Genomic DNA, 12136 nt, shown 5'->3' on the forward strand with positions numbered 1-12136 from the left:
GGTTTTCTCGTTAAACCAGCCGTTTCAAAAACTAACGAAACAGTGCTGTTAGCGCAACAACTTAATTTAGGGTTTTTAAGGATTAAATCAAAAACTATAAGACCAATAGGAAAATAAACCTGATTTTCGTGATTTTCATTCAATTTTCATTCGAATTCATGTATTTTAAGCAAAATTTGAAATTTGGCCAAAAATGAAAAAGTGGGAAGGGTGTAGCCTTCCCACTTTTGTCAAAATCTACCAAAAACGACATCTCTTGAAATTCTCCAAAAATCACACGGAATAATCGAAATTGAACGCTGATTTCGATTTAGTTATTGGTTTTCTCGTTAAACCAGCCGTTTCAAAAATTAACGAAACAGTGCTGTTAGCGCAACAACTTAATTTAGGGTTTTTAAGGATTAAATCAAAAACTATAAGACCAATAGGAAAATAAACCTGATTTTCGTGATTTTCATTCAATTTTGATTCGAATTCATGTGTTTTAAGCAAAATTTGAAATTTGGCCAAAAATGAAAAAGGGGGAGGGGATTACCCTTCCCTTTTTTTAAAAAAATAAAAAAAAACGACATCTCTTGAAATTCTCCAAAAACCCCCCGGAATAATCGAAATTGAACGCTGATTTCGATTTAGTTATTGGTTTTCTCGTTAAACCAGCCGTTTTTCAAAAATAAAGAAAAAAAGGCTTTTACCCAACAAATTTTTTTTTAGGGTTTTAAAGGATTAAATCAAAAACTATAAGACCAATATGAAAATAAGCCTGATTTTCGAGATTTTCATTCAATTTTGATTCGAATTCATGTATTTTAAGCAAAATTTGAAATTTGGCAAAACACATCTCTTGAAATTCTCCATAAATCACACGGAATAATCGAAATTGAACGCTGATTTCGATTTAGTTATTGGTTTTCTCGTTAAACCAGCCGTTTCAAAAATTAACGAAACAGTGCTGTTAGCGCAACAACTTACTTTAGGTTTTTTAGGAATAAAATCAAAAACTATAAGACCAATAGGAAAATAAACCTGATTTTCGTGATTTTCATTCAATTTTCATTCGAATTCATGTATTTTAAGCAAAATTTGAAATTTGGCCAAAAATGAAAAAGTGGGAAGGGTATAGCCTTCCCACTTTTGTCAAAATCTACCAAAAACGACATCTCTTGAAATTCTCCAAAAATCACACGGAATAATCGAAATTGAACGCTGATTGCGATTTAGTTATTGGTTTTCTCGTTAAACCAGCCGTTTCAAAAATTAACGAAACAGTGCTGTTAGCGCAACAACTTAATTTAGGTTTTTTAAGGATTAAATCAAAAACTATAAGACCAATAGGAAAATAAACCTGATTTTCGTGATTTTCATTCAATTTTGAATCGAATTCATGTATTTTAAGCAAAATTTGAAATTTGGCCAAAAATGAAAAAGTGGGAAGGGTATAGCCTTCCCACTTTTGTCAAAATCTACCAAAAACGACATCTCTTGAAATTCTCCATAAATCACACGGAATAATCGAAATTGAACGCTGATTTCGATTTAGTTATTGGTTTTCTCGTTAAACCAGCCGTTTCAAAAATTAACGAAACAGTGCTGTTAGCGCAACAACTTAATTTAGGGTTTTTAAGGATTAAATCAAAAACTATAAGACCAATAGGAAAATAAACCTGATTTTCGTGATTTTCATTCAATTTTGATTCGAATTCATGTATTTTAAGCAAAATTTGAAATTTGGCCTTAAATGAAAAAGTGGGAAGGGTATAGCCTTCCCACTTTTGTCAAAATCTACCAAAAACGACATCTCTTGAAATTCTCCAAAAATCACACGGAATAATCGAAATTGAACGCTGATTTCGATTTAGTTATTGGTTTTCTCGTTAAACCAGCCGTTTCAAAAACTAACGAAACAGTGCTGTTAGCGCAACAACTTAATTTAGGGTTTTTAAGGATTAAATCAAAAACTATAAGACCAATAGGAAAATAAACCTGATTTTCGTGATTTTCATTCAATTTTGATTCGAATTCATGTATTATAAGCAAAATTTGAAATTTGGCCAAAAATGAAAAAGTGGGAAGGGTATAGCCTTCCCACTTTTGTCAAAATCTACCAAAAACGACATCTCTTGAAATTCTCCAAAAATCACACGGAATAATCGAAATTGAACGCTGATTGCGATTTAGTTATTGGTTTTTTCGTTAAACCAGCCGTTTCAAAAATTAACGAAACAGTGCTGTTAGCGCAACAACTTAATTTAGGGTTTTTAAGGATTAAATCAAAAACTATAAGACCAATAGGAAAATAAACCTGATTTTCGTGATTTTCATTCAATTTTCATTCGAATTCATGTATTTTAAGCAAAATTAGAAATTTGGCCAAAAATGAAAAAGTGGGAAGGGTATAGCCTTCCCACTTTTGTCAAAATCTACCAAAAACGACATCTCTTGAAATTCTCCAAAAATCACACGGAATAATCGAAATTGAACGCTGATTTCGATTTAGTTATTGGTTTTCTCGTTAAACCAGCCGTTTCAAAAATTAACGAAACAGTGCTGTTAGCGCAACAACTTAATTTAGTGTTTTTAAGGATTAAATCAAAAACTATAAGACCAATAGGAAAATAAACCTGATTTTCGTGATTTTCATTCAATTTTGATTCGAATTCATGTATTTTAAGCAAAATTTGAAATTTGGCCAAAAAGGAAAAAGTGGGAAGGGTATATCCTTCCCACTTTTGTCAAAATCTACCAAAAACGACATCTCTTGAAATTCTCCAAAAATCACACGGAATAATCGAAATTGAACGCTGATTTCGATTTAGTAATTGGTTTTCTCGTTAAACCAGCCGTTTCAAAAATTAACGAAACAGTGCTGTTAGCGCAACAACTTAATTTAGGGTTTTTAAGGATTAAATCAAAAACTATAAGACCAATATGAAAATAAGCCTGATTTTCGTGATTTTCATTCAATTTTGATTCGAATTCATGTATTTTAAGCAAAATTAGAAATTTGGCCAAAAATGAAAAAATGGGAAGGGTATAGCCTTCCCACTTTTGTCAAAATCTACCAAAAACGACATCTCTTGAAATTCTCCAAAAATCACACGGAATAATCGAAATTGAACGCTGATTTCGATTTAGTTATTGGTTTTCTCGTTAAACCAGCTGTTTCAAAAATTAACGAAACAGTGCTGTTAGCGCAACAACTTAATTTAGGGTTTTTAAGGATTAAATCAAAAACTATAAGACCAATATGAAAATAAGCCTGATTTTCGTGATTTTCATTCAATTTTGATTCGAATTCATGTATTTTAAGCAAAATTAGAAATTTGGCCAAAAATGAAAAAGTGGGAAGGGTATAGCCTTCCCACTTTTGTCAAAATCTACCAAAAACGACATCTCTTGAAATTCTCCAAAAATCACACGGAATAATCGAAATTGAACGCTGATTTCGATTTAGTTATTGGTTTTCTCGTTAAACCAGCCGTTTCAAAAATTAACGAAACAGTGCTGTTAGCGCAACAACTTAATTTAGGGTTTTTAAGGATTAAATCAAAAACTATAAGACCAATAGGAAAATAAACCTGATTTTCGTGATTTTCATTCAATTTTGATTCGAATTCATGTATTTTAAGCAAAATTAGAAATTTGGCCAAAAATGAAAAAGTGGGAAGGGTATAGCCTTCCCACTTTTGTCAAAATCTACCAAAAACGACATCTCTTGAAATTCTCCAAAAATCACACGGAATAATCGAAATTGAACGCTGATTTCGATTTAGTTATTGGTTTTCTCGTTAAACCAGCCGTTTCAAAAATTAACGAAACAGTGCTGTTAGCGCAACAACTTAATTTAGGGTTTTTAAGGATTAAATCAAAAACTATAAGACCAATATGAAAATAAGCCTGATTTTCGTGATTTTCATTCAATTTTGATTCGAATTCATGTATTTTAAGCAAAATTTGAAATTTGGCCAAAAATGAAAAAGTGGGAAGGGTATAGCCATCCCACTTTTGTCAAAATCTACCAAAAACGACATCTCTTGAAATTCTCCAAAAATCACACGGAATAATCGAAATTGAACGCTGATTTCGATTTAGTTATTGGTTTTCTCGTTAAACCAGCCGTTTCAAAAACTAACGAAACAGTGCTGTTAGCGCAACAACTTAATTTAGGGTTTTTAAGGATTAAATCAAAAACTATAAGACCAATAGGAAAATAAACCTGATTTTCGTGATTTTCATTCAATTTTCATTCGAATTCATGTATTTTAAGCAAAATTTGAAATTTGGCCAAAAATGAAAAAGTGGGAAGGGTGTAGCCTTCCCACTTTTGTCAAAATCTACCAAAAACGACATCTCTTGAAATTCTCCAAAAATCACACGGAATAATCGAAATTGAACGCTGATTTCGATTTAGTTATTGGTTTTCTCGTTAAACCAGCCGTTTCAAAAATTAACGAAACAGTGCTGTTAGCGCAACAACTTAATTTAGGGTTTTTAAGGATTAAATCAAAAACTATAAGACCAATAGGAAAATAAACCTGATTTTCGTGATTTTCATTCAATTTTGATTCGAATTCATGTGTTTTAAGCAAAATTTGAAATTTGGCCAAAAATGAAAAAGTGGGAAGGGTATAGCCTTCCCACTTTTGTCAAAATCTACCAAAAACGACATCTCTTGAAATTCTCCAAAAATCACACGGAATAATCGAAATTGAACGCTGATTTCGATTTAGTTATTGGTTTTCTCGTTAAACCAGCCGTTTCAAAAATTAACGAAACAGTGCTGTTAGCGCAACAACTTAATTTAGGGTTTTTAAGGATTAAATCAAAAACTATAAGACCAATATGAAAATAAGCCTGATTTTCGTGATTTTCATTCAATTTTGATTCGAATTCATGTATTTTAAGCAAAATTTGAAATTTGGCCAAAAATGAAAAAGTGGGAAGGGTATAGCCTTCACACTTTTGTCAAAATCTACCAAAAACGACATCTCTTGAAATTCTCCATAAATCACACGGAATAATCGAAATTGAACGCTGATTGCGATTTAGTTATTGGTTTTCTCGTTAAACCAGCCGTTTCAAAAATTAACGAAACAGTGCTGTTAGCGCAACAACTTAATTTAGGGTTTTTAAGGATTAAATCAAAAACTATAAGACCAATAGGAAAATAAACCTGATTTTCGTGATTTTCATTCAATTTTGAATCGAATTCATGTATTTTAAGCAAAATTTGAAATGTGGCCAAAAATGAAAATGTGGGAAGGGTATAGCCTTCCCACTTTTGTCAAAATCTACCAAAAACGACATCTCTTGAAATTCTCCATAAATCACACGGAATAATCGAAATTGAACGCTGATTTCGATTTAGTTATTGGTTTTCTCGTTAAACCAGCCGTTTCAAAAATTAACGAAACAGTGCTGTTAGCGCAACAACTTAATTTAGGGTTTTTAAGGATTAAATCAAAAACTATAAGACCAATAGGAAAATAAACCTGATTTTCGTGATTCTCATTCAATTGTCATTAGAATTCATGTATTTTAAGCAAAATTTGAAATTTGGCCAAAAATGAAAAAGTGGGAAGGGTATAGCCTTCTCCACTTTTGTCAAAATCTACCAAAAACGACATCTCTTGAAATTCTCCATAAATCACACGGAATAATCGAAATTGAACGCTGATTTCGATTTAGTTATTGGTTTTCTCGTTAAACCAGCCGTTTCAAAAATTAACGAAACAGTGCTGTTAGCGCAACAACTTAATTTAGGGTTTTTAAGGATTAAATCAAAAACTATAAGACCAATAGGAAAATAAACCTGATTTTCGTGATTTTCATTCAATTTTGATTCGAATTCATGTATTTTAAGCAAAATTTGAAATTTGGCCAAAAATGAAAAAGTGGGAAGGGTATAGCCTTCCCACTTTTGTCAAAATCTACCAAAAACGACATCTCTTGAAATTCTCCAAAAATCACACGGAATAATCGAAATTGAACGCTGATTTCGATTTAGTTATTGGTTTTCTCGTTAAACCAGCCGTTTCAAAAATTAACGAAATAGTGCTGTTAGCGCAACAACTTAATTTAGGGTTTTTAAGGATTAAATCAAAAACTATAAGACCAATATGAAAATAAGCCTGATTTTCGTGATTTTCATTCAATTTTGATTCGAATTCATGTATTTTAAGCAAAATTAGAAATTTGGCCAAAAATGAAAAAGTGGGAAGGGTATAGCCTTCCCACTTTTGTCAAAATCTACCAAAAACGACATCTCTTGAAATTCTCCAAAAATCACACGGAATAATCGAAATTGAACGCTGATTTCGATTTAGTTATTGGTTTTCTCGTTAAACCAGCCGTTTCAAAAATTAACGAAACAGTGCTGTTAGCGCAACAACTTAATTTAGGGTTTTTAAGGATTAAATCAAAAACTATAAGACCAATAGGAAAATAAGCCTGATTTTCGTGATTTTCATTCAGTTTTGATTCGAATTCATGTATTTTAAGCAAAATTTGAAATTTGGCCAAAAATGAAAAAGTGGGAAGGGTATAGCCTTCCCACTTTTGTCAAAATCTACCAAAAACGACATCTCTTGAAATTCTCCAAAAATCACACGGAATAATCGAAATTGAACGCTGATTTCGATTTAGTTATTGGTTTTCTCGTTAAACCAGCCGTTTCAAAAATTAACGAAACAGTGCTGTTAGCGCAACAACTTAATTTAGGGGTTTTTAAGGATTAAATCAAAAACTATAAGACCAATAGGAAAATAAACCTGATTTTCGTGATTTTCATTCAATTTTGATTCGAATTCATGTATTTTAAGCAAAATTTGAAATTTGGCCAAAAATGAAAAAGTGGGAAGGGTATAGCCTTCCCACTTTTGTCAAAATCTACCAAAAACGACATCTCTTGAAATTCTCCAAAAATCAGACGGTATAATCGAAATTGAACGCTGATTTCGATTTAGTCATTGGTTTTCTCTTTAGACTAGCCGTTTAAAAAATTAACGAAAACAGTTCTGTTAGCGCACCAACTTCATTTATGGTTTTTAACATGTACATCTAAATTATGTATTTTACGCCAAATTTGAAATTTGGCCAAAAATGAAAAAGTGGGAAGGGTATAGCCTTTCCACTTTTGTCAAAATCGGCCAAAAATGACATCTCTTGAAATTCTCCAAAAATCAGACGGTATAGACCAAGATCGGATGCTGAGTTGCCAAGGCTGAATTCCGACCTGGGGTATTTGTCCTCTCGGGCCCTATAGGAGGGAAATGAAAAATAATATATTTAATTAAGTTGTAGTTAGTTTTATTACAAAATCTTTTGGTTTCGTGTACTATACCTCTGTGCTGATATAATACAAAAAATTTTATCTCCAAAAAAGCTGTTATTTTTCCAGGAAACTTTTTGAAAGGTACTTGTTTACCTTTCCACAACACCCCCCCCCCTCCCCGTATTACAACTGTAGAACAAGAAGCAGACGTTTTTCTAAGTAAATTTCTTTTTCCTTATGAATAAGTCCTTTAGTATAATCAGATAACTTAAAAAGACTAATTGTGTCAAATAACTCATTACTGACATCACAAACTACACTACTCATGACATAAAAAACGAAAACAGTTTGACACTACAGTCACTAGTCACAGTCAATCACTTTACGTCTGCTACGGTACATTGTAAACAAGTACCTTTCAAAAAGTTTCCTGGAAAAATAACAGCTTTTTTGGAGATAAAATTTTTTGTATTATATCAGCACAGAGGTATAGCACACGATTCCAAAAGATTTTGTAATAAAACTAACTACAACTTAATTAAATATATTATTTTTCATTTCCCTCCTATAGGGTCCGAGAGGACAAATACCCCAGGTCGGAATTCAGCCTTGGCAACTCAGCATCCGATCTTGGTCTATAAACGAAATTGAACGCTGATTTCGATTTAGTCATTGGTTTTCTCTTTAGACTAGCCGTTTAAGTTATTAACGAAAACAGTTCTGTTAGCGCACCAACTTCATTTATGGTTTTTAACATGTAAATGAAAAACTATAGGACCAATAGAAAAATAAACCTGATTTCCGTGATTTTCATTCAATTCTAAATCTAAATCATGTATTTTAAGCCAAATTTGAAATTTGGCCAAAAATAGGGGAAAAAGTGGGAAGGGAAAAGCCTTTCCACTTTTGTCAAAATCGGCCAAAAATGACATCTCTTGAAATTCTCCAAAAATCAGACGGTATAAACGAAATTGAACGCTGATTTCGATTTAGTCATTGGTTTTCTCTTTAGACTAGCCGTTTAAGTTATTAACGAAAACAGTTCTGTTAGCGCACCAACTTCATTTATGGTTTTTAACATGTAAATGAAAAACTATAGGACCAATAGAAAAATAAACCTGATTTCCGTGATTTTCATTCAATTCTAAATCTAAATCATGTATTTTAAGCCAAATTTGAAATTTGGCCAAAAATGAAATAGTGGGAAGGGTATAGCCTTTCCACTTTTGTCAAAATCGGCCAAAAATGACATCTCTTGAAATTCTCCAAAAATCAGACGGTATAAACGAAATTGAACGCTGATTTCGATTTAGTCATTGGTTTTCTCTTTAGACTAGCCGTTTAAAAAATTAACGAAAACAGTTCTGTTAGCGCACCAACTTCATTTATGGTTTTTAACATGTAAATGAAAAACTATAAGACCAATAGAAAAATAAACCTGATTTCCGTGATTTTCATTCAATTCTGAATCTAAATCATGTATTTTAAGCCAAATTTGAAATTTGGCCAAAAATGAAAAAGTGGGAAGGGTATAGCCTTTCCACTTTTGTCAAAATCGGCCAAAAATGACATCTCTTGAAATTCTCCAAAAATCAGACGGTATAAACGAAATTGAACGCTGATTTCGATTTAGTCATTGGTTTTCTCTTTAGACTAGCCGTTAAAAAAATTAACGAAAACAGTTCTGTTAGCGCACCAACTTCATTTATGGTTTTTAACATGTAAATGAAAAACTATAAGACCAATAGAAAAATAAACCTGATTTCCGTGATTTTCATTCAATTCTGAATCTAAATCATGTATTTTAAGCCAAATTTGAAATTTGGCCAAAAATGAAAAAGTGGGAAGGGTATTGCCTTTCCACTTTTGTCAAAATCGGCAAAAAATGACATCTCTTGAAATTCTCCAAAAATCAGACGGCATATTGGAAATTGAACGCTGATTTCGATTTAGTCATTGGTTTTCTCTTTAGACTAGCCGTTTAAAAAATTAACGAAAACAGTTCTGTTAGCGCACCAACTTCATTTATGGTTTTTAACATGTAAATGAAAAACTATAAGACCAATAGAAAAATAAACCTGATTTCCGTGATTTTCATTCAATTCTGAATCTAAATCATGTATTTTAAGCCAAATTTGAAATTTGGCCAAAAATGAAAAAGTGGGAAGGGTATAGCCTTTCCACTTTTGTCAAAATCGGCCAAAAATGACATATCTTGTAATTCTCCAAAAATCAGACGGCATAATCGAAATTGAACGCTGATTTCGATTTAGTCATTGGTTTTCTCTTTAGACTAGCCGTTAAAAAAATTAACGAAAACAGTTCTGTTAGCGCACCAACTTCATTTATGGTTTTTAACATGTAAATGAAAAACTATAAGACCAATAGAAAAATAAACCTGATTTCCGTGATTTTCATTCAATTCTGAATCTAAATCATGTATTTTAAGCCAAATTTGAAATTTGGCCAAAAATGAAAAAGTGGGAAGGGTATAGCCTTTCCACTTTTGTCAAAATCGGCCAAAAATGACATCTCTTGAAATTCTCCAAAAATCAGACGGTATAAACGAAATTGAACGCTGATTTCGATTTAGTCATTGGTTTTCTCTTTAGACTAGCCGTTTAAAAAATTAACGAAAACAGTTCTGTTAGCGCACCAACTTCATTTATGGTTTTGAACATGTAAATGAAAAACTATATGACCAATAGAAAAATAAACCTGATTTCCGTGATTTTCATTCAATTCTGAATCTAAATTATGTATTTTACGCCAAATTTGAAATTTGGTCAAAAATGAAAAAGTGGGAAGGGTATAGCCTTTCCACTTTTGTCAAAATCGGCCAAAAATGACATCTCTTGAAATTCTCCAAAATTAGACGACATAATCGAAATTGAACGCTGATTTCGATTTAGTCATTGGTTTTCTCTTTAGACTAGCCGTTAAAAAAATTAACGAAAACAGTTCTGTTAGCGCACCAACTTCATTTATGGTTTTTAACATGTAAATGAAAAACTATAAGACCAATAGAAAAATAAACCTGATTTCCGTGATTTTCATTCAATTCTGAATCTAAATCATGTATTTTAAGCCAAATTTGAAATTTGGTAAAAAATGAAAAAGTGGGAAGGGTATAGCCTTTCCACTTTTGTCAAAATCGGCAAAAAATGACATCTCTTGAAATTCTCCAAAAATCAGACGGTATAAACGAAATTGAACGCTGATTTCGATTAAGTCATTGGTTTTCTCTTTAGACTAGCCGTTTAAAAAATTAACGAAAACAGTTCTGTTAGCGCACCAACTTCATTTATGGTTTTTAACATGTAAATGAAAAACTATAAGACCAATAGAAAAATAAACCTGATTTCCGTGATTTTCATTCAATTCTGAATCTAAATCATGTATTTTAAGCCAAATTTGAAATTTGGCCAAAAATGAAAAAGTGGGAAGGGTATAGCCTTTCCACTTTTGTCAAAATCGGCCAAAAATGACATCTCTTGAAATTCTCCAAAAATCAGACGGTATAAACGAAATTGAACGCTGATTTCGATTTAGTCATTGGTTTTCTCTTTAGACTAGCCGTTTAAAAAATTAACGAAAACAGTTCTGTTAGCGCACCAACTTCATTTATGGTTTTTAACATGTAAATGAAAAACTATAGGACCAATAGAAAAATAAACCTGATTTCCGTGATTTTCATTCAATTCTGAATCTAAATCATATATTTTAAGCCAAATTTGAAATTTGGCCAAAAATGAAAAAGTGGGAAGGGTATAGCCTTTCCACTTTTGTCAAAATCGGCCAAAAATGACATCTCTTGAAATTCTCCAAAAATCAGAAAACATAATCAAAATTGAACGCTGATTTCGATTTAGTCATTGGTTTTCTCTTTAGACTAGCCGTTTAAGTTATTAACGAAAACAGTTCTGTTAGCGCACCAACTTCATTTATGGTTTTTAACATGTAAATGAAAAACTATAAGACCAATAGAAAAATAAACCTGATTTCCGTGATTTTCATTCAATTCTGAATCTAAATCATGTATTTTAAGCCAAATTTGAAATTTGGCCAAAAATGAAAAAGTGAGAACGGCCTTACCACTTTGGTCAAAATCGGCCAAAAATGACATCTCTTGAAATTCTCCAAAAATCAGACGGCATAATCGAAATTGAACGCTGATTTCGATTTAGTCATTGGTTTTCTCTTTAGACTAGCCGTTTAAGTTATTAACGAAAACAGTTCTGTTAGCGCACCAACTTCATTTATGGTTTTTAACATGTAAATGAAAAACTATAAGACCAATAGAAAAATAAACCTGATTTCCGTGATTTTCATTCAATTCTGAATCTAAATCATGTATTTTAAGCCAAATTTGAAATTTGGTAAAAAATGAAAAAGTGGGAAGGGTATAGCCTTTCCACTTTTGTCAAAATCGGCAAAAAATGACATCTCTTGAAATTCTCCAAAAATCAGACGGTATAAACGAAATTGAACGCTGATTTCGATTAAGTCATTGGTTTTCTCTTTAGACTAGCCGTTTAAGTTATTAACGAAAACAGTTCTGTTAGCGCACCAACTTCATTTATGGTTTTTAACATGTAAATGAAAAACTATAAGACCAATAGAAAAATAAACCTGATTTCCGTGATTTTCATTCAATTCTGAATCTAAATCATATATTTTAAGCCAAATTTGAAATTTGGCCAAAAATGAAAAAGTGGGAAGGGTATAGCCTTTCCACTTTTGTCAAAATCGGCCAAAAATGACATCTCTTGAAATTCTCCAAAAATCAGACAACATAATCAAAATTGAACGCTGATTTCGTTTTAGTCATTGGTTTTCTCTTTAGACTAGCTGTTTAAAAAATTA

The sequence above is a fragment of the Daphnia magna genome, linkage group LG8 (assembly GCF_020631705.1).
Source record: "Daphnia magna isolate NIES linkage group LG8, ASM2063170v1.1, whole genome shotgun sequence".
In the NCBI taxonomy this organism is placed as follows: Eukaryota; Metazoa; Arthropoda; class Branchiopoda; order Diplostraca; family Daphniidae; genus Daphnia; species Daphnia magna.